The sequence below is a fragment of the Heterodontus francisci genome, chromosome 11, assembly GCF_036365525.1.
Source record: "Heterodontus francisci isolate sHetFra1 chromosome 11, sHetFra1.hap1, whole genome shotgun sequence".
Classification (NCBI taxonomy): domain Eukaryota; kingdom Metazoa; phylum Chordata; class Chondrichthyes; order Heterodontiformes; family Heterodontidae; genus Heterodontus; species Heterodontus francisci.
In genome coordinates this window covers 24,523,572-24,546,484 of record NC_090381.1, presented here as the reverse complement: position 1 = coordinate 24,546,484, position 22,913 = coordinate 24,523,572, and positions in this window count along the sequence as shown.

Genomic DNA, 22,913 nt, shown 5'->3' with positions numbered 1-22,913 from the left:
CCCTTGAGAACAATTACTGCTAAAGTAGTGGTAGAGAAGTTAACCCAGTTTTTCACTAGATATGGATTACCGATTAAAATTCAGTTGGATTAAGGTTCCAATTTTATGTCTAAACTATTTCAAGAAGTTATGGATAATTTGGGTATAACACAGTTCAAGTCTTCAGCTTACAGGGAACTTTAGAAAGGTACCATCAGACCCTCAAATCGATGATCAGGGCATACTGTCATGAATCTGTCCATGATTGGGATAAAAGGGTAGACTTTCTTTTATTTGCCACTGGAGATTCACCTAATGAGTCTACAGGTTTTAGTCCTTTTGAATTAGTTTACAGACATGAGATAAGAGGTCCTCTAAAACTATTTAAAGAAAGGTTTTTAGAAGAGAGGTGAATCTTCTGTGCCAGATTACGTATCTGTGTTCCAGAAATGACTCACGAGAACTTGCAATGTGGCTCAGGAGCACCAGAAAGCATCCCAAACAACTATGAAAAAATGGGCAGGCAAGCATGCTAAAACCCAAACATTTCAACCAGGGGTTGAAGTATTAGTATTACTAACTTTATAGGATGAACCATTAAAAGCACAGTTCAGTGATCCACATAAAGTGGTCAAGAGAATTTGTAAGGTAAATTATTTAATTGACATCCCAGATCGCCAGCTAAATAATCGACTGTGTCATATCAATATGTTAAAACAATATTATGGCTGGGAGGAGAATAAGCAAGCACAGGTATGTTAGGTAGTAGGGACAGTGAAGAATCAAAGGGATAGTAAGGATGAGGCAGAAGGAGGCCTAGACAATTCTCAAATTGAACCTCCTACTATCCGGTTAGCCAATACAGAATTGCTAAGAAGATTAGACACTATGCTTTCATATTCAGATGCAGAACAATGAGAAGACCTAATAAGGCTACTCACTGCATTTAAAAGAGTCTGTAGGTATAGGACAGGATGTACGACCTTAGCCGCACATGATAGAGTCATAGAGTCATAGAGTTATACAGCATAGTAACAGGCCCTTCAGCCCACCGTGTCCGCGCCAGCCATCAGGCATATCTATTCTAATCCCGTTTTCCAGCACTTGGCCTGTAGCCTTGTTTTTAACGGTGTTTCAAGTGCTTATCTGAATACTTCTTAAATGTTGTGAGGGTTCCTACCTTTCCATCCCTTCAGGCAGTGTGTTCCAGATTCCAACCACCCTCTGGGTGAAAAAATTTTCCTCAAATCCCCTCTAAATCTCCTGCCCCTTACCTTAAATCTATGCCCCCTTGTTATTGACACCTGCGCTAAGGGAAAAAGTTTATTCGTACCTACCCTATATATGCCCTTCATAATTTTGTATACCTCAATCAGATACCCCCTCAGCCTTCTCTGCTCTAAGGAAAAAAACCCTAGCCTATCCAATCTCTCTTCATAGCTGAAGTTCTCCAGCCCAGGCAACATCCTGGTGAATCTCCTCTGCACCCTCTCCAGTGCAATCACATCCTTCCTATAGTGTGGTGACCAGAACTGTACACAGTACTCCAGCTGTGGCCTAACTAGCATTTTATATAGATGCGGATGTAATGTAATCCTTTCCTATGAAATAGCATCCTTACGGCTTAAGTCCAGACAAACAGACTCAAGTAAAAGCAGAAATCCAATACATGCTGGAAAACCAACTAATTGAACTCAGTCAAAGCAGTTGGAGTTCACCTGTAGTATTAGTACCTAAACCTGATGGTTCAACTAGATTTTGCATAGACTACAGAAAAGTTAATGCAGCAACAAAGGCAGACTCCTATCCAATTCCTCACTTGGAAGACTGTATTGACAAAGCGGGCAGTGCCATGTTTCTATTAAGATAGATTTGTGGAAGGGATACTGGCAAGTTCTTTTAATGCCCTGAGCTAAAGGAAAATCAGCTTTTTTCACACTTGACGTTTTTTTCCAATGCCAAGTCATACCATACAGGTTAGGAGGTACTTCAGAAACTTCTCAGAGACTAGTGAACCCAGTGGTAGTCAGTGTTCCTAACTGTGTAGTTTACTTTGATAATATGCTACAGTGACACTTGGACGGAACACTTGAAACAACTGGTGGGGCTCTGTTTGGAAGATTGCAATTGGCTCATTTAGCTAACCTTTGTGGAAAAATTTAAAACCCAGAATGCCAGAATATTCTGATGGAATTTACTGTTGCAGCCCTATCAGTTAAAGATTGTCCACACTTCAGGCAAAAATAATGTTATTGCAGATGCATTATTGAGAATTTAACTTTGTTTGAGTTATATGAGTAAAGCTGGTACAAAGCAAAATTGTATTAACTACAAGTAAAGATTGAATGGGGGATGAGTGTGAGAATGTGTTTTAAAATGTCTTCAACTTCTGTTTTTTTATACATTACATGAAATCCTGTGACATTGATCACAAGTCGTGGGAGTCAGTTGCCAGCGTTCGCCAGAGCTGGCGGGCAGCCATAAAGACGGGGCTAAAATGTGGCGAGTCGAAGAGACTTAGTAGTTGGCAGGAAAAAAGACAGAGGCGCAAGGGGAGAGCCAACTGTGCAACAGCCCTGACAAACAAATTTCTCTGCAGCACCTGTGGAAAAGCCTGTCGCTCTAGAATTGGCCTTTATAGCCACTCCAGGCGCTGCTTCACAAACCACTGACCACCTCCAGGCGCGTATCCATTGTCTCTCGAGATAAGGAGGCCCAAAGAAAGAAGACAATGAAACACATTCAAAAATGGCATTACACTTCCTCGACGGCAGAGGGGTTATGAGGGTTCCATTTTTTGTTAAAGAATCTATATTTTAAAACTGAAAACGGATTCCACGGATGCTGGAATCTTGAAGATGTTGAACTTTGGGTGTTTTTCTTAAAAGAAGTTACCAGAAGGTTTGGACTGAATGTAAACAAGTTTTACTGGAAGGCACCTGTTTGCAAAGAACACAGTCGGGGTTGTGTTTTGGCTTGAAGAGCTATTTGCAAAGAAATTTCAAGCCAGGATTTATGGTTGTCACAGGACTTGTTTCTGGAAAAAAGTTAGTTTCAATTTGAACTGTTAAAAAAAAGCCAGTTGATGTTTGGCTTGACAAACAGAAGGAGTTTGCTTATTGACCTGCCAGGAGAACAGAAGAAGATCGAGCCATCCCATCTCTCTCTTGTAAAGCAAATCCTGTGTCAAGTGTGTTTCCCGTTGCTTCCTGTATTTGAAGAAACCTTTACTGCTACATTGCTGCACAAGACCTAAGAAAATCCTTGTTGCTGCTTCCTGCTGTAAAGCCTGACTGGAGCTTTTGTGCTGCATCTCTTGAAAGCCTACACTGACTGATCATCAACATTGCTTGGGAAGAACTGTTCTAGGAAGATTCCGCTGACTGCCGCCTATTCGCCTTTGGGACACCTCGCCGAAACAAAGGACTTCCTTCCATACCTACTTTTCAGCCTAAGTTTTTTTTTGTTCCTTGTATTTCTTTGCAACAGCTGTAAACAGTAATCCTTTTTTTTCCCCCTAGTTAACCGTTTGTGTATGTATGTGCTTGTGAGTGAGGACTAGGATAATTAAGGGGCTTTAATATTTCAATTCGCGTATAAGCTTTAGTTCATTATCGGTTAAGACTTGGGGCTGAATTTTTCAAGCTCGCAGCCGATCTCAGCAAAGAGCTTCAAAAATGGTGTGGCGCACGCGCGAGTTGTGCACCATGGAGCCGCCACAATATTTAGCGCGGCAGTTCATTTAAATTGACAGACTGACTGCAAACCCCCACCCCCGGCTGATGACGGGGAGGGGCAGGCGCTCCGTCCCCAGCAACGGCCTCTGGCGCATCGTCGCAGGTGTCGCCACCATTTTTAAAGAACTTCAAGCCCTTACATGTAATTTAAATTTTTAAACTGAAATGCATGTTAGATTTAAATTTAAAAACTTAATAAAAGATCAAAGCCCCTCTCCCACCCCACCAATGACGAAACAATTTATTTATTTCCCTCTGCCCCCAAAAAACTTACCTTTCAATCCCGACCTTTCCCCCCCAAACTTTATTAACTTTTGCTTTCAACCCCTTCCCAACATTCCCTCCACCAATCGCAATGGTTTCCCTCTCTCCCCCGCCCTGGAAAACTTACCTCCTCCCCCCTCCCCACCAGTGTCCCACAACAGATCTCTGTTTGGAGATCAGATACGTGGGAGTGCCGGCCACCGACAGGAATATGGAAGCAGGACAGCCAGCAGGACGAGCTAAGTAATTATTCCTTGATTTTCATAAATTAACATACTTTAATGATGGCCCTGTCGCCGAGCGGTGGAGGGGCTGCCACGTGGCCTTGCTGCCGCTGGTAGTATTGGGCAGGGCTTTCTGGGCGTTGAGGCCCATGGCTGGCCTCTCCTGGAGGGATTTTTTAGGCTCCCCTGCCACAACACAGGACATTGGGGGGCTGGTAAAATCCAGCCCTTGGTTTATAATAAATGGATAGTTTGTTGTTTATGAAAGAAACCTAGTTAGTGTGCTTTATTCTGGGGGAAATTAGATTATCTGATTGACTTTTGGTAAGTGGGAGCATTTAAATATATGTTGTGACCTATAGAGTAGTGGGACTGAATTAACAGTGCACTCCTCCCGCCTCAGTCATTACAACATACAAGTCATCAAGATACCCAACAGCGAGAGCCAGATTAGAATCTGCGTTGATATGCGATCACCAAACCAAGCCATACAACGAGAAAGACACTTGACACTGACAATCGATGACATCATAGAGAAAGTGAATGGTGCTAAATACTTTGCTAAACCTGACTCCAATGCAGGATACTATCAAATCGAGCTTGCAGAAGAATGGAGATATCTTACTGTATTCTGTAATCACAATGGATTTTTCGATACAAGAGGCTCAACTTTAGAGTGAGTTTAGCAGCTGAGGTATTTCAGCACTTGATTCAGTCTGCAGTTCAAGGACTCGAAGGCTCACGGAACATCAGTGATGACATTTTCATTTATGGTTGCACTGAAAAGGAACTCGAGACACGCCTACTCGCCTGCGTACAATGTCTCAGAGAATGTAACCTCACTTTGAACAAACACAAATGCTTGTTTAATGAATACAGAATTGAATTCTTCAGTCATGTGTTAAGTGGTGAAGGAGGATCACCTGATCGATAGAAAGTTGAAGCCATTGCAAACGCTGTAGATTCTACAAATGTGTAAGAAGTCCAGAATCTGCTAGGACTCATCACATACTGTAGTTGTTTCATTCCTGACCTTGCTACGCTATCTGCCTCCCTATGCAATTTGACAAAAGAGACCACCAATTGGGAATGGACAAAATCACACAAAACAGCGGTACACCAGATCAAATGACGTTTGTCCGCAAGTTGTACAAAAGCCTATTTCAACTCTGAGAAAACCACCCAGCTAGTCATGGATGCAAGCCCAGTTGGTGTAGGTGCAGTTCTCGTACAGAAAGAAAAGACAGGAAACCCATCGATCATTGCGGTCGCAAGCAGATTGTTAACACCTATAGTGCAATGTTATTCATAGAGAGAGAAGCGCTCTCAATCACATGGGGTATCTTACACTTTCATCTCTGCTTATATGGAAATGAATTTAAAGTAAAAGCTGATAATAGACCACTCATGATCTTGCTCAACAATCCACATAGCAAACCACCCACTCGAATAGAACGGTGGATACTCAAATTACAAGAGTATGAGTTCTATGTTGAGTAACAGCCAGACAAGCTCAACCCAGTGGACTACCTTTCACGACATCCGTTGCTGACAGTTGGTCCTACTAGTCAAGAGGAAAAGGTTGCTGAACAACATCTTAACTATGTGAGCTAAATGCAGTGTCAAAGTCGCTGAAACTAGCCAACATCAAAGCAGCAACAAAACAAGACAAGGTTTTGCAATAATGTATGGAGGCTAATAATGTATGGAATCCCAAAACTGGAAAGACGTGATTATGAAAGTGTCATCGAATTAAATCACTCACCCACTACAAGGTCTTCACAATGTTTGAAATAAGCTCACTATTACAACCATATGTGATCTTGTATTACACAACAACTGGATTGTCATTCCACACTCATTGAGGGAATGTGTTGCCGATATGGCACAGGAAAGACACCAGGAAATATTCAAAACCAAACACCTCCTTAGGGAAAAGGTATGGTTCCCAGGAATTGACCACAATGTAGAGCATAAAATCAATCAATGTTTGCCATGTCAAGCAACCACAATGTCAAATCTTCATGATTCTCTCAAGATGTCCAAACTACCTCCAAAACCATGGATTGAAGTTAATGTTGACTTCAAAGATTTTCCCACAGGTGAACACCTGCTTGTTGTCACTGAGGACCACAGCAGATTTCCAATGGTGGAATTAGTTATGTCAATTCCAATGAAAGCAGTCATCCCAAAGCTTGACCAGATATTGGCCTTGTTTGGAATCCCTCAAACGGTAAGAACTGACAACGGATCCCCATACAACAGCAATGAGTTCAGTAAATTCTCAAACTACCTAGGGTTCATTCACAGGAAAATCACACCTCATTGGTCAAAAGCTCATGGTGAAGGCAAGAGATTTATGCAAACTTTGAAAAAAGTGATATTTACAGCTACAGCTGAAACTGTCATGGAAGCAAGAGCTTTATCACTTTCTTTGTAATTACAGAGCGACACCTCACTCCAATACAGGAAAACCTCCTTCTGAACTCATCTTTTTTTTATTAGATCATGGGATGTGGGTATCACTGGCTAGGCCAGCATTTATTTCCCATCCCTAATTGCCCTTGAGAAGGTGGTGGTGAGCTGCCTTCTTAAACCGCTGCAGTCCATGTGGGGTAGGTATACCCACAGTTCTGTTCGGAAGGGAGTTCCAGGATTTTGACCCAGTGACAGTGAAGGAACGGCGATATAGTTCCAAGTCAGGATGGTGTGTGACTTGGAGGGGAACTTGCAGGTGGTGATGTTCCCATGCATTGTCTACCCTTGTCCTTCTAGGTGGTAGAGGTCGTGGGTTTGGAAGGTGCTGTCTAAGGAACCTTGGTGCATTGCTACAGTGCATCTTGTAGACAGTACATACTGTTGCCATTGTGCGTCGGTGGCCACGTATTTATTTGACTGGTCCAGTTCAGTTTCTGTGCACATCCCATGCGCACATGTCTTACCCTGTGGAGCTAATGATCAACATGTACGTGAACGCGATCATGAACAGAATGAACGAATGAATGTTCATGCAGAGCAAAACATGAAACTTAGAACTCCTCTGCTAAAGCCGTGAGATAAAGTACTTGTGAAATGTGATGGTCATATGGAAAAAAAACCCCTTATGATGTCCAACCATTTGTTGTGACCCACACAAAAGGATCAATGATCGTTTCTAAGTGCAGTTCACAAATCATCACAAGAAACTCGTCATTCCTCAAAGCACTGATAACACCACATGCAAGTGTAATGAGTTCTTTTATGTTGTCAGATGCAACATAAATGAGATGCGTGGTGTTCAGTTGGTTGAAGATCTCGAACAAGTTTATTAAACAGCTAGCTATTATATACAGTACAGAGCTAACTATTTACAGAACCTGTCTCTAGGTTTCACAATTGCAGACTCACTTTGGCTCCGAGTCACATGACTGCATCCTTGTACTAAGCTCATTAGCATACTAAGATCTTAAAGGAACATCACTCTTGAAGGCAATCATACAACTTACACTTTCTCTCCAAAGATAAGTTCCATATGTTAAAAGTCAAAACACATGAAATTAGATAACATCAAAATTATTTACATTGGTATAGAGATTATGAACTTTACATGTGCAGAAGCTTAATAGTCCACATATCATTTCAGTGGTTTGACAACTTTTCCAGATCTGGTTACGGGATAACCTTCTGAGGATGTCACCCTTGGCTGTTTTGGGTTTGCAGGCATGTTGTCACTGTGTTGGTTGTTGTCCTGTTGTTCTGTCACACCCTCATCATTGGAGTGCGTTCTTTTGAGTTCGCTGTACGCAATTGGAGTATTGCACACTTCTCGAAGTTGGCTATGGTTCGTTTGCAACACTGCTCCACTAGGTGCTGTAATCTCGTAGGACCTAGGCTCACTGCAAATATTGGATACCTCTTCAGGTAGCCATGTTCTCATTGTGGGGTGCATGACCCTAATCTTCCAAATGGTCTCCGGCAGATGGTAACTTCTTGAGATTTCTTAACTTGGTGTACCGACCAATATCCATGTTTAGCATCCAACTTGGAGAAGAAATTGGCTCCTGTGAACTTGGGATTTAATTCCTCTAATGTCAGAATCTTGCGGGGGCAGTTCATTAGAGACTCCTCGGATCTAGACATACCCTGATTGCTCCATCCTTCTTCAGTAAGTACATAATTGAGCTGCACCAGTCTGTGTGATGATGCATATGACGGATTATGCCATTGTGTTCCATGTCATCTAACTCGTGCTTAAGCTTTTCTTGTATGAGCATGCTGCACCTTCTGGGAGGGTTGATTGACAGAACTGCATCCTCTCTGAGGTGCAGTACAGCATCGCCTTTGAAATCTCCTATGGCGTCAAAGCAGTCCGGGTACATTTGGTGTAGGTTGTTGACTGACTCAATGTGGGTACCCTTGGTCTCTTCATGCTGTAATGGGTACTGTGGTGACCTCGTGAATGGTCACAATGTTGAGGTCCTTACACACCGATGGTCCTGCCACTGCTGGTCCAGTCCTGTCTACTAGGTAGAATGTTTGTGGTTTCCATGCCAACTTTCCATAGCTGCATTGAACCGTTAGTGTGCCACTGCAAGGAATGGGTGACCCGTTGCATGCAGATAACTTTGCAGTTGTCAGTTATATCATGATTTCCAATGGCTCTGGTACATATCTTTGAGTATTCGAACTGTTAGGATATTTGCACTAGCGCCGGTGTCAATCTTAACCCTGAGTGTATGTTTGCCAGCTTTCTTTGGGCACATGATGTTGATGGTGGTGAAAGCTTCCAGTTATTTGACTTCATCAACATGATGTGTCAGGTCCACAATGTGAAATGTCTGTTTGTCTTCTGACTAAGAATTATTTCTCACTGTGTCTTGTCTCAGGACTGTTTCACTGTGGACTTTGTGTATCGACTTGCGTTGAGGCAAGTGTCTGGCACTTTACTTGCTGCTGTTGCCCTGTTTTCTGTTTGCTTGTGTTCTACTGTGACCTCTGGCTGCATCTTTGGAGCCAAAATTCTTGCATAGGTGGGCCAAACGTCCTTTTGCACTGCACACCTTGCAGTGTTCTTGAAATGCAGGGCAACTTCACGGTGAGTGGGAGACTCCACACTTACCACACAGCTTGCTTGCTCTTTTCAAGCTGGTTATCATGCTGATACTGTTGGCTGCACCTAATTCTTGCAGGTGCTGTAGTCCAGCTACAATGGCTTCATATTTCCTGCCATCTTCTACCAGTGCATCGATGCTGTGACCTTCCTTTTTCCCCAAGAGGTCTTTCAGAAATGCTTCAATGGCCGTCAATACAATCACCAGCTCTATTATTCAGTCTGACAGCTCAGTCTGAGAAGTCACTTTCATTGCCCTTTCTACAGCATCTACTAATGAACTGGTTCATTGATTCCTGTGCCTGTTGCCTGTAGGACATCAATTCCAGGCGGTGAATTCTAAAATTCACCCATAATCGGAGATAATCTTCTAGCACTTTCCATATCTTTGTAAGATCTTTTTGGTCCTCTTCAGATATGCCTGAGGTATTGATTCTGTGTAATCCCTCATTTCCAATTGCTATTAGTATTTTTACAGCCTCTTTTTTCTGGTTCTGCAATCATTTGGTCTGTAAATCATATTTGCATTCTTTGTTGGAACAGTTTGAACTCATATAGGATATCCATGGCCTTCCAGTTCATGCTGGGAAACTTAGTATCCATATTTCTGCTGTTCTTTTGCTTTAACACTTGCTTTAAGACTTATTCTATGACTCTGCACTGTTTCCCCTTTGAGAAACTGTCTGTTATTTAGACTAGCCACTTTTATTGACAGGAGCAGGTGTTTGCTAGTGCTGTGTGTTTATCTTGCTCCCAACACTTAAGCCTATTTTGTTCACATAGCTGTTCAATAGACAATACAGTACAGAACTAACTATTTACAGAACCTGCATTAAGGTGTTACAATTGCAGAGTGACTCTGGCTCTGAGTCACATGACTGTGTCCTTGTACTTAGCTCATTAGCATGCTAAGATCTTAAAGGGACATCACTCTTAAAGGCAATCATACAACAACAAGCATTGAATCCGATTTAGATATCAACACCTCAAATGAAGAATACCTGACTATATCTGATATCAGATGATATCCTATTCATGAGAGAAAAGCCCACCATACTTAAGTGACTATGTTATGAAATGAACTATTTGTGTTTAAGTTTATTGTTTATATTTTTAGAAACAAACCATTGAAACCTGTGATATCTCTCATTTACGAAGTAGTGTTGTAATGTTTTGAAACTACCTGGGAGATGGATTGGACCTGTGGGAGACAGTTAGCAGCAGCGGAGTGCACCATTTCAGCTGCTGTGAGCCCGCACATGCTCAGCTTGAAGAAATTGAGTGAAAAAACAACTGTGACAGGTAAGGGACAGTGTGTTAATAGCCAGCATAGAGCACCAGAGTTAGGGAAAATGTATAAATAAAAGAAACTAAAACTTTAAAATAAATACCTAAAACACATATCTGTGTCATTAAGAAACATATCGCTTTTAGTTATTAGCATTTAATAAACACAGTAAGTTATAGTATAGACAGGAAATTTCTAAGTTAATTAAGAAAGTAATTAAATGAAATTAAATTAACTAAATAACATAAGTTACAATGGCAGGACAGGTGTTGTGTTGCAGCTGTGAATTGTGGGATCTCCTGAACTCCAACGCAATCCAGGACAAACACGTCTGCAGAAAGCGTAAGCAGCCGGAGGAATTCTGGATCAGGATTATTGATCTAGAAGCCGAACTGCAGACACTACGCAACATCAGGGAAGAGGAGGGATACCTGGACACTTTTACCAGAAGATGGTCACATCCCTTAATATAGGGTTGTCTGTTCTCGTCAGCAGTGAGGGACAGGAGTGTGTGACTATGAGTGAGGCAGGTAAAGGGACCGAGCAGCCAGTAGTGGAGGAGCCTCAGCCTTTGCAATCGTCAAACAGGTTTGAGGTACTTGCAACTTGTGTGGACGAAAGTGAGGTTTGTAGGGTGGATGAGCAAACTGGCTATGGCACCATGGTACAGGAAGCCATTCAAGTGGGGGGAGCAAACAGGAAAATAGTGGTAGTTGGGGACAGTATAGTGGGGAGCATTGACACTGTTCTCTGCAAACAAAGAGCAAGAGTCCAGAAGGCTGTCTGGCCTGCGATTGGGACATCTGCTCAAGGTGGGAGAGGAACATACAGTGGGAGGGGAGGAGCCAGTCGTTGTGGTCCATGTAGTTACCAACAACATAGGCAGGACAAGGAAAGAGGTTCTGCATAGTCAGTATGAGGAGCTAGGCACCAAATTAAGAAGCAGAACCTCAAAGATAATAATCTCTGGATTATTATCTGAGCCACATACAAATTGGCATAGGGCAAATAAGATTAGAGAAATGAATGCGTGGCTCAAAGACTAATGTGGTAAAAATGGGTTCCAGTTCGTGGGGCATTGGCACCAGCACTGGGGAAAGTGAGAGCTGTACCGTTGGAACAGTGTATACCCGAACCATGCTGGGACCAGTGTTCTAGCGGGCCACATAACTTGGGAAGTAGGGAGAGTTTTAAAATAAATAGAGGGGATCAAATTTGGGAAGATATGATAAATCAAAGAGTAGAAAGAAGGCAAGAGAGAAAAGTATTAATATGGGAAATGATCAACAGACCATAACAGGAAGGAACAGGGACAAATCTAAGCGTAAATCAGCAGATAAGGCTAGAGGTTACAAAAATAATAACAGAACAAAACTAAAGGCTCTGTATCTGAATTCACATAGCATTTGAAACAAAACAGATGAACTGATAGCACAAATAGAAATAAGTAAGTACAATCTGATAGCCATTACAGAGACATGGCTGCAGGATGACACAGATTGGGATCTGAATATTGAAGAGTACATGACATTTAGGAAGGACAGGAAGCTAGGAAATGGTGGAGGGGTGGCTCAGTTAATGACGGAATGAGCACAATAGAGTTCAGGAAACCAGGATGTAGAAGTGGTTTGGGTAGAGATGAGAAATGATAAAGGCAAGAAGTCACTTGTGGGAGTGTTGTACAGGCCCCCTAATAGTAACCACATGGTAGGACGGGGTATAGAGGAAGAAATAACAGGAGCTTGTCAGAAAGGTACAGTGATAATCATGGGGGATTTTAATCTACATAATCTACATATATACTGGAAAAATCAGATGCGCAAAGGTAGCCTAGATGAGGAACTCATAGAATATTTTTGGGATAATTTCCTAGAACAGCAGGTTCTGGAGCCAACCAGAGATCAGGCTATACTAGACCTGGTGTTGTGCAACGGGAAATGATTAATTAATGACCTCATAGTGAAGGCGCCCCTGGGTAGCAGCGATCATAATATGATTGAATTTTATATTCAGTTTGAGGGATAGAAGAGTGGATCTAAGACTAGTATTTCAAACTTAAATAAGGGCAATTATGAGGGCATGAAAGCAGAGCCAGCTAAAGTGAACTGGCAAATTAGGTTAAGGGATAGGTCAATCAAAATGCAGTGGCAGACATTTAAGGGAAAATTTCAGAACACACAGAATTCCAATGAAAAAGAAAAATTCCAAGGAGAGGACCTACCATCCGTGGGAAACTAAAAAAGTCAAAGATAGTATCAAACTTAAAGAAAAAGCATGTAATTGCTCAAAGATTAGTTAGTTAGTTAGTGATACAGCACTGAAACAGGCCCTTTGGCCCACCGAGTCTGTGCCAACCATCAACCACCCATTCAATTTAATCCTACACTAATCCCATATTCCTACCACATCCCCACCTGTCCCTATCACCTACCTATACTAGGGGCAATTTATAATGGCCAATTAACCTATCAACCTGCAAGTCTTTTGGCATGTGGGAGGAAACTGGAGCACCCGGAGGAAACCCACGCAGACACAGGGAAAACTTGCAAACTCCACACAGGCAGTAGCCAGAATTGAACCCGGGTTGCTGGAGCTGTGAGGCTGCAGTGCTAACCACTGCGCCACTGTGAGGCAGGTCAGAAGATTGGACAGAATATAAAAAACAGAAAAGAATGACTAAAAGATTAATAAGGAGAGAAAAATTAGAGTACAAGACAAAGCTAGATAGAAATATAAAAACAGATAGTAACAGTTTAAATAGACATTTAAAAAGGAAAAGAGTTAACAAAGTGAGTGTTGGTCCTATAGAAAGTGAGTCTAGAGAATTAATAATGGAAAATAAGGAGATAGCAGATAAATTGAACAGGTATTTTCCATCCGTCTTCACTATAGAGGATACAAGTAACATCCCAAAAATAGCTGTAGATCAGGAAATGGAAGAGAAGGAGGAACTCAAGAAAATTACAATCACCAGGGAAGTGGTACTGAGCAAATGTTGGAGCTGTGGACTGACAAGTCCCCAGGTCCTGGTGGACATCATCCTAAGGTCTTAAAAGAAGTGGCTAGTGAGATAGTTGATGCGTTGGTTTTAATTTTCCAAAATTCCCTAGATTCGAGGAAGATTCCATTAGATTGGAAAATAGTGAAAGTAACTCATTTATTCAAAAAGGGAGGGAGACAGAAAGCAGGAAACTACAGGTCAGTTAGCTTAACATCTGTCATAAGGAAAATGTTAGAAGCTATTATTAAAGACATTATAGCAGGGCACTTAGAAAAATTAAAGGTAATCAGGCAGAGTTAACATGGTTTTGTGAAAGGGAAATCATGTTTAACCAATTTTTTGGCATTCTTTGAAGAAGTAATATGTGCTGTGGATAAAGGGGAACTAGTGGATGAATGTTTAGTTTAGTGATACAGCACTGAAACAGGCCCTTCGGCCCACCGAGTCTGTGCCAACCATCAACCACCCATTTATACTAATCCTACACTAATCCCATATTCCTACCATATCCCCACCTGTCCCTATATTTCCCTACCACCTACCTATACTAGGGGCAATTTATAATGGCCAATTTACCTACCAACCTGCAAGTCTTTTGGCTGTGGGAGGAAACCGGAGCACCCGGAGAAAACCCACGCAGACACATGGAGAACTTGCAAACTCCACGCAGGCAGTACCCAGAATTGAACCCGGGTCGCTGGAGCTGTGAGGCTGCGGTGCTAACCACTGCGCCACTGTGTACCTTGCTTTCCAGAAGGCATTTGATAAGATGCCACATCAAAGGTTATTGCGAAAAATAAAAACTCATGGTGTAGGGGGTAACATATTGGCATGGATAGAAGATTAGCTAGCTCACAAGAAACAGAGAGTGGGCATAAATGGGTCATTTTCTGGTTGGCAAGATGTAATGAATGGTGTGCCACAGGGATCAGTGCTGATGTCTCAACTTTTACAATTTATATAAATGACTTGAATGAAGGCACTGCAGGTATCGTTGCTAAATTTGCTGATGACACAAAGATAGGTAGGAAAGTAAGTTGTGAAGAGGACATAAGGAGGCTACAAAGGAATATAGATAGGTTAAGTGAGTGGGCAAAGATCTGTCAAATGGAGTATAATGTGGGGAAATGCGAAATTGTCCATTTTGGCAGGAAGAATAAAAAAGAAGCATATTATCTAAATGGTGAGGGATTGCAGAGCTCTGAGATGCAGAGGGATCTGGGTGTCCTAGTGCATGAATTGCAAAAGGTTAGTCTGCAGGTTCAGCAAGTAATTAGGAAAGGTAATAGAATGCTATCGTTTATTGCGAGGGGAATTGAATACAAAAGTAGGGAGGTTATGCTTCAGTTTTACAGGGCATTTGTGAGGTCACATCTGGAGTACTATGAACAGTACTGGTCTCCTTATTTAAGGAAGGATGTAAATGCGTTGGATGTAAATGCGTTGGAAGCAGTACAGAGAAGGTTTACTAGGCTAATACCTGGAATGGGCGGGTCGTCTTATGAGGAAAGATTGGACAGGCTGGGCTTGTATCCACTGGAATTTAGAAGAATAACAAGCGACTTGATTGAAACATATAAGATCCTGAGGGGTCTTGACAGGATGTTTCCCCTTGTGGGAGAATCTAGAACTAGGGGTCATTGTTTAAAAATAAGGGGTCGCCAATTCAAGACAGAGATGAAGAGAAACTTTTTCTCTCAGAGAGCCGTGAAACGTTTGAAACTCTCTTCCTATAAAGGCAGTGGAAGCAGAGTCTTTGAATATTTTTTAAGGCAGAGGTAGAAAGATTCTTGATAAGCAAGGGGGTGAAAGGTTATTGTGGGTAGGCGGGAATGTGGAATTGAGGTTACAATCAGATCAACCATGATCTTATTAAATGGCAGAGCAGTCTTGAGGGGCCGAGTGGCCTAGTCCTGCTCCTAATTCAGATGTTCGTATGTATGTTCGTATGAAATTGCAATTGCATTGTGTATTGTGTACTCTGCAGGCTGCTGTAGAACACATATATAGCAAAGGGAAACTAAAACAGACAAAATAAATGAGAAGCCTTTATGTTCAGCTGCTGCAGTCTTTGTCTCTCCTGTCTTTGCCTCATACCTTATACCAAACTCGACTATACCTCACTCAACTCCCGAGGACATCACCTGTGGCAGCTGGGGAATTTAAATCCTGCTAGCTAAATAAATCTGTAGGAGCACTAATGGTAACCACCAGATTGTCGTAAAAATCCAATGTAAGAGTATATTGTAGTTAGTCAGTGGAAGAAGAGGACTTGATAGATCAGCTTGTTGCAAGCTTTCCTATGTTCTTAAATAAATTGACTTGGATGATGCAATTGATTCTCTCTAATCTTGTTAAATATCTTGCTCCGTGCTAATTTCATGGTCTGTCTCAGGTATAGGCAGCTGTCCTTTTTATAAAATGACAACACGCACGAAACATTCTTTTTACATCAGCCATCACTCAACAAAGGTAAAACTGTCCAGTAACGTAGCCTTTCAACGCAGCAGGCAACTATTTTCCTGGCGATATTGGCATGGTGAGAGTCACGTCAACACTTTCTTAAATTTCCTCAAATAAAAGCAGAAAGTGCTGGAAATACTCAGCAGGTCAGACAGCATCTGTGGAGAGAGAAGCAGAGTTAACGGCCGGAAATTTTCCCTTGGCAGATGGGAGCCATCCACCAACCTAAATGTCGGTGGCGATCCCACCCCCGCTGGGCCTGCGGATCTAGTCCGGATTTTACGGTCCCAGGCCTTTAATTGGGCTGAGGTGTAACTTCCACCTCACTGAGGCAGGAAGTGCCGCCTAATGGAGCTGCCAGCCAATCAGTGGGCTGGCAGCTCTTAGTCCCAGCAGTACCACTGGGAGCGGTGGCTTCTGCTAGGACTGCAACCCAACTTCCACAAGAAGCAGAAGGAGAGCCCCAATTCAAAGGTGAGTTTTTGGGGCCTCGCTGGGGGTGATCATTTGGGCCCCGGCGAGGCAAGGGGGATCGATTGCGGGGTCGGGGGGCATGATGGGTGTTGGGGGTGGTTGGGGCATCGGGGACAGCCCTCCACCAGACACATGGTACCTGACCAGGAGAACCCCCCCACCCACCCAGACCATCTGAAGGTCGCCTACTTTTTTCAGCCGGCTTTTCACGGGCCTGGGCTGCCTGACTGGCCAAGGGTAAAATCCCCGTGGCAGCGGGCGGAGGCCCTTAACTGGCCGTTAAGAGGCCACTTAAGAGCTTTGATTGACCTGGGGCGGGCGGGCCAATTTCCGCTGCTGCCACCCCGCATAAAATGGCAGCGGAGACGGGAGTGGGTTGGGAAGGGCCCCCCCGGGCCTCCCACTCCATTTTACGCACCATCCCCCCACCCCCCAGAACAGTTCTGATGAAAGGTCACAGACCTGAAACGTTAACTCTGCTCCCTCCACAGATCTGCTGAGTATTTCCAGCTCTTTCTGTTTATATTTCAGATTTCCAGCATCTGCAGTATTTTGCTTTTACTTCAATATCCTCTTCTGTTCCATCTAGAAATTCCTTTCTCTCTCCCTTTTGCTGAATTATGGTTGCACAGCTGGGTATTTGCCATCTAGACTCAAGGAAACATAGACATAGGTTAAGTGGCAGCTCAATACGTACATGAGGGAGAAAGGAATAGAATATGCTGCTTGAGATAGATGAATTGGGGTGTGGAACACTCCAAGCAGTGGCATAGACCAGTTGAGCTGAATGGCCTATTTCTGTGCTGTAAATTCTATGTGACCATTTCTCTATGACAATTAGGCACTCATGCCCTAATTCAAAGATATTTTTACACAGCAAACATCACAACTTGAAGCAGGCAGTAGCCTTCTCTTCTCTTTAAGAGGCTCTCCATACATGGAACATCTTTTCATTCTTGACTTGCGATTACTTAATAGATCTGAACAATGAATTGACTTTCCTTCATTTCAGTGTCACCTCACAGACAGATGGGGTTGAATTTAATTTACAAGTCAATCCTGATTAAAATATTTGCCCTGAATTCAAATTAAAATGTATAAGATGAGTGTCTGCGCTTAATGCTTTTGTGAGGAAAGGTTAAATGTGTGACAGGCAGACAGAATTACAAATATTCTGCACCTAAACCATTTATTTAGGAGAAACTCCATCAATTAAATGAGAACAGGCAGTTTTCCTAGCAAATAATTGCTTGTAAAGCATCAAGAATTAATAATCTCTTTGAGGTTTTGAAACATACCTTCAAAATGTACCATTTGGCAATAGGACAGGAAAAAACACTGAACTGGCACCCGGATGCAAGGCAGTTGAGAATCTGTGATGATTGCATGAACAGTGAAATAGAGACAAGAGTGAATAAGACATGATACTGTAGCTGCTGATTGTTGATATGTCCTCACATACCATCACCTGGAGATATTCCATAGACAATATAAGGTAACCCAACAAGTTCTGAAGAAGGGTCACTGACCTGAAACGTTAACTCTGCTTCTCTCTCCACAGATGCTGCCAGACCTGCTGAGTATTTCCAGCGTTTCTTGTTTCTATTTCAGATTGCCAGCCTCCGCAGTATTTTGCTTTTATTTCAGTGTCAGCTTGGCACAGTTGATAGGACTCTTGCCTCTGAGTCACATGGGGATCATTTTAACCTAATCTGTCTGCTGGGAAACTGACAGGAGCAAGTCAATTGCCTCTTTACACTTTGCCCAATTTTACATTTCATTGACTTTACATACTGCACAATATGTAGTCAACTGTATATGATAAACTGTGACTATATACGGTAATGTATGGAACACTATATACTATACGCTATATACAACAACACATTGGACTGAATTTTACATCCCCCCTGACATCGGAGATCATGGCAGAGGGGGGCTGGAAAATGCCTCCAGTAGAGGCCCGCCACGGGCCTTGATGCTGGTAAGGGCCAGCCCAATATTGCCGACGGCGGCGATGCCTCGTGGTGGCCCACCTGCCGCTCGGTGAGGGGAACCAAATTTAAATATTTAAATAAATATAAATTAACTAATAAATAACCTACCCGCTCCCGCCGTCCATTCCTGAACGATATTGGTGCCAACGCCTTCGGGTCCCCGTCCAGGGATCCAAGAAGGAACACTGGTGGGGAGTGGGGAGCAGGTATGTTTTCCAGTGTGGTGGTGGGGGAGTGGGGTCAAACTCGTCTGATTGGTTTAGGGGATGGTGGGAAGGGGTAAAGTGAACTTTGGAGAAGGAAGGTCAGGTGCACAAGATAAGTATTTTGTGTGGGGGGGGGAGAGGGCAAAGAATGAATTATATGGTTATTGGGGGGTGGGAGAGGGGCTAGAAACATTTATTTAATTTTTGCAAATCAATTTTAAATCACTATTTCTTTAAATATTACAATTGTAACAATAGGGCTTGAAGCCCTTTAAAAATGGCGCCAGTGCCTGCGCAAAAGCAGCTGATGCCATTGCCGAGGGGTGCGATCCGCCCCGGCCATTTAAATGGGCCGCCGCCTTTATTACTGTGGCGGCTTTGCGACCTGCAGTGTGCGCGGGAGGACCACCATTGTTTAGTCTGCCACCGAATGTAAAATGTAGCTCATTGTATGCTGCATAATGGAACATACAACAGACTGTGTCATATACCCTTCACTGTCTACAGTAAAGTTCCTTCTTGAAACAGATAATCTCTTCCACATTCTTACCACCATTTAGTAAAAGATTCTTCCTGTATTTTCTGCTCTCTTTTGTTGGCCTTAATTTGTAAATATGGTACAAAAGCTTACTTGGATCCTATTTGTCCCAAGCTTTGATGATTTTAAGTACATCTATCATATCCCCTCTCAGACTTCTCTTTTCCAGGGATAAAAGACCCAAGGCAGTCAATCTTTCCTCAGACTTCAATCTCTTATGTTACAGGATCGACAGTGTAGGCCCTCCAGTAACTGGATAGGAAATTGGGAGACCAAAACTGCACACAGCACTTCAGATATGAAGTAGATTTATAAGGACCCCCCACCGCGCCCACCGCCACCCAATCATCAGGAAGAGTGCTGAAGGAGAGTTCGGATGATAGGAGTATGAGTCTCTTTTCATTCCAGCCCACCACCATCACACTTTACATGAGAATAGACACAGGCGTGACGCCTGCATTTGGCGACTAGCAGCCTATTTTAAATTGAAAAGTCACGCCCTGATTATGTTGTGGCACAACATTGACATTTTAACTGATCCCGGCATTTCAAATATAGGAGGAATCTGTGTAATGGCCAGAAGAGGCCAAAATAAGTAGAAAAATTACTTTTTTGTGCAATCCTTGTTTTCTTGGAGAAGCCTCCTTTCTCCCCCGACCACAATAATTTCTGATTCCACCTCCCCTATCTCCACACGTGCCATGCCAGGACCCTTTCCATGGATCCCCAACAGCAGTCTGACCTGCCCTTCCTCTGGTTTTTCTCTTCTGCCCACCTGCTTTGGGTGGGTGTCAGGAAAAAAAAGAAATAAGTCGCATTCATGTATTGCCTTTCAGGAAACCCCAAAGCAATTTAGATATGCCACTGTGGAATGCTATTGAGGTCTAGATGCTAGAATTGCTGGACTCAATGCCCTGGGGCGTAGATGGATCACTGCCTGCTTTGCCTCATATAAACATAGAACATTTACAGCACAGGAGGAGGCCATTCAGCCCATTGTGTCTGTGTCGGCTGAAAAACAGTTATCCAGCCTAATCCCACTTTCCAGCTCTTGAATTGTAGCCTTATGGCACTTCAAGTGTATTTCCAAGAGTTTCTAAAAAACGAGGAGGATTTCTGCTTCTATCACCCAAATAGGCAGTGAGTCCCAGACCACCACCACACTCTGGGTGAAAAAGATTCTCCTCAAGTACCCTCTAATCCTTCTACCAATGATCTCTGCTTGCCTGGATGGGTGCAGCTGCAGCAACACTCAATAAACTCGGAACCATCCAGGACAAAGCAATCTGCTTGATTGACATAAAAACAAAAATATTGGAAATACTCAGCAGGTCTGGCAGCATCTGTGGAGAGAGAAGCAGGGTTAACATTTCAGGTCAGTGACCTTTCACCAGAACTCAATTGATTGACAACCCATCACCACTTTAAACATCTGCTGCCTCCACCACCAGCACACAGTGTCTACAGTGTGTACCATCGACAAGATGCAATGCCACAACTCGCCAAGGCTTCCTTGACTGCACCTCCCAAACCCAGACAAGAGCAATGGATGCATGGGAACACCATCACCTCCAGGTTCCCCTCAGTCACCATCCTCACTGGAAATGTATCTCTTCATCATCACATGTCAAAATCCTGGAACTCCCTACCTAACAGTACTGTGGGTGTGGTTTCACCACAAGGACTACAGCAGTTCAAGAAGAAGTCTCTAGGGCAACTAGGGATGGCTCATCTTCATCCCATTATCCCATCACATTCAAAAATAAACAGCATGCACCTTCTCTAAAATTCCAACATAGACCCTCATTAACTGTAACCTTATCTCCAACATCGTTTGATATATTGTTAGCTTCCGGATTCTGCCCTATCTCTCCCAAAACTCCCTGTTTGAAAACTTTCCAATCAGGTTTCTACCCAACTTTAATGTCCTGTTCAATTCTGCGATCAACATCCAATTCCATCACAAAGACCCTCAACTGTGCCTGTTTTTAAGACATTATTACTCCGGTGCTCCCTTGCTGAATTTCCATTCTCCACTCTCTGTAAAGATCAGCTTATCTAGAACTCTACTGCATACCTTATACCAATTCTAACACACCTACCACTCCATCGCTAGATCCCAATGTACTTTGAATGTCTCAACCAGCAGGAGCACCTTATGGTTCAAATCCACAGGGCCTGTGAATAATTGACATCCATTACCACCACACCTCAAATTTAAAATTCTTATCTTCATGCTTAAACCTCTCCACGGCCTTGCCCCACTTTAAGGGAAGTTGTGTGTGGAATCAGAGGAGATAGGGGAAGTGTTAAATGAATATTTTGCGTCAGTATTTACAGTAGAGAAAGAAAATGTTGTCGAGGAGAATACTGAGATTCAGGCTACTAGGCTAGATGGGATTGAGGTTCACAAGGAGGAGGTGTTATCAATTTTGGAAAGTGTGAAAATAGATAAGTCCCCTGGGCCAGATGGGATTTATCCTAGGATTCTCTGGGAAGCTAGGGAGGAGATTGCAGAGCCTTTGTCCTTGATCTTTATGTCGTCATTGTCGACAGGAATAGTGCCGGAAGACTGGAGGATAGCAAATGTCGTCCCCTTGTTCAAGAAGGGGAGTAGAGACAGCCCTGGTAATTATAGACCTGTGAGCCTTACTTCGGTTGTGGGTAAAATGTTGGAAAAGGTTATAAGAGACAGGATTTATAATCATCTTGAAAAGAATAAGTTCATTAGCGATAGTCAGCACGGTTTTGTGACGGGTAGGTCGTGCCTCACAAACCTTATTGAGTTTTTCGAGAAGGTGACCAAACAGGTGGATGAGGGTAAAGCAGTGGATGTGGTGTATATGGATTTCAGTAAGGCGTTTGATAAGGTTCCCCATGGTAGGCTATTGCAGAAAATACGGAAGTATGGGGTTGAAGGTGATTTAGAGCTTTGGATCAGAAATTGGCTAGCTGAAAGAAGACAGAGGGTGGTGGTTGATGGCAAATGTTCATCCTGGAGTTTAGTTACTAGTGGCGTACCGCAAGGATCTGTTTTGGGGCCACTGCTGTTTGTCATTTTTATAAATGACCTGGAAGAGGGTGTAGAAGGGTGGGTTGGTAAATTTGCGGATGACACTAAGGTCGGTGGAGTTGTGGATAGTGCCGAAGGATGTTGTAGGGTACAGAGGGACATAGATAGGCTGCAGAGCTGGGCTGAGAGATGGGAAATGGAGTTTAATGCGGAAAAGTGCGAGGTGATTCACTTTGGAAGGAGTAACAGGAATGCAGAGTACTGGGCTAATGGGAAGATTCTTGGTAGTGTAGATGAACAGAGAGATCTTGGTGTCCAGGTGCATAAATCCCTGAAGGTTGCTACCCAGGTTAATAGGACTGTTAAGAAGGCATATGGTGTGTTAGCTTTTCGTAGTCGGGGGATCGAGTTTCGGAGCCACGAGGTCATGCTGCAGCTGTACAAAACTCTGGTGAGACCGCATCTGGAGTATTGCGTGCAGTTCTGGTCACCGCATTATAGGAAGGATGTGGAAGCTATGGAAAGGGTGCAGAGGAGATTTACTAGGATGTTGCCTGGTATGGAGGGAAGGTCTTACGAGGTAAGGCTGAGGGACTTGAGGTTGTTTTCGTTGGAGAGAAGGAGGAGGAGAGGTGACTTA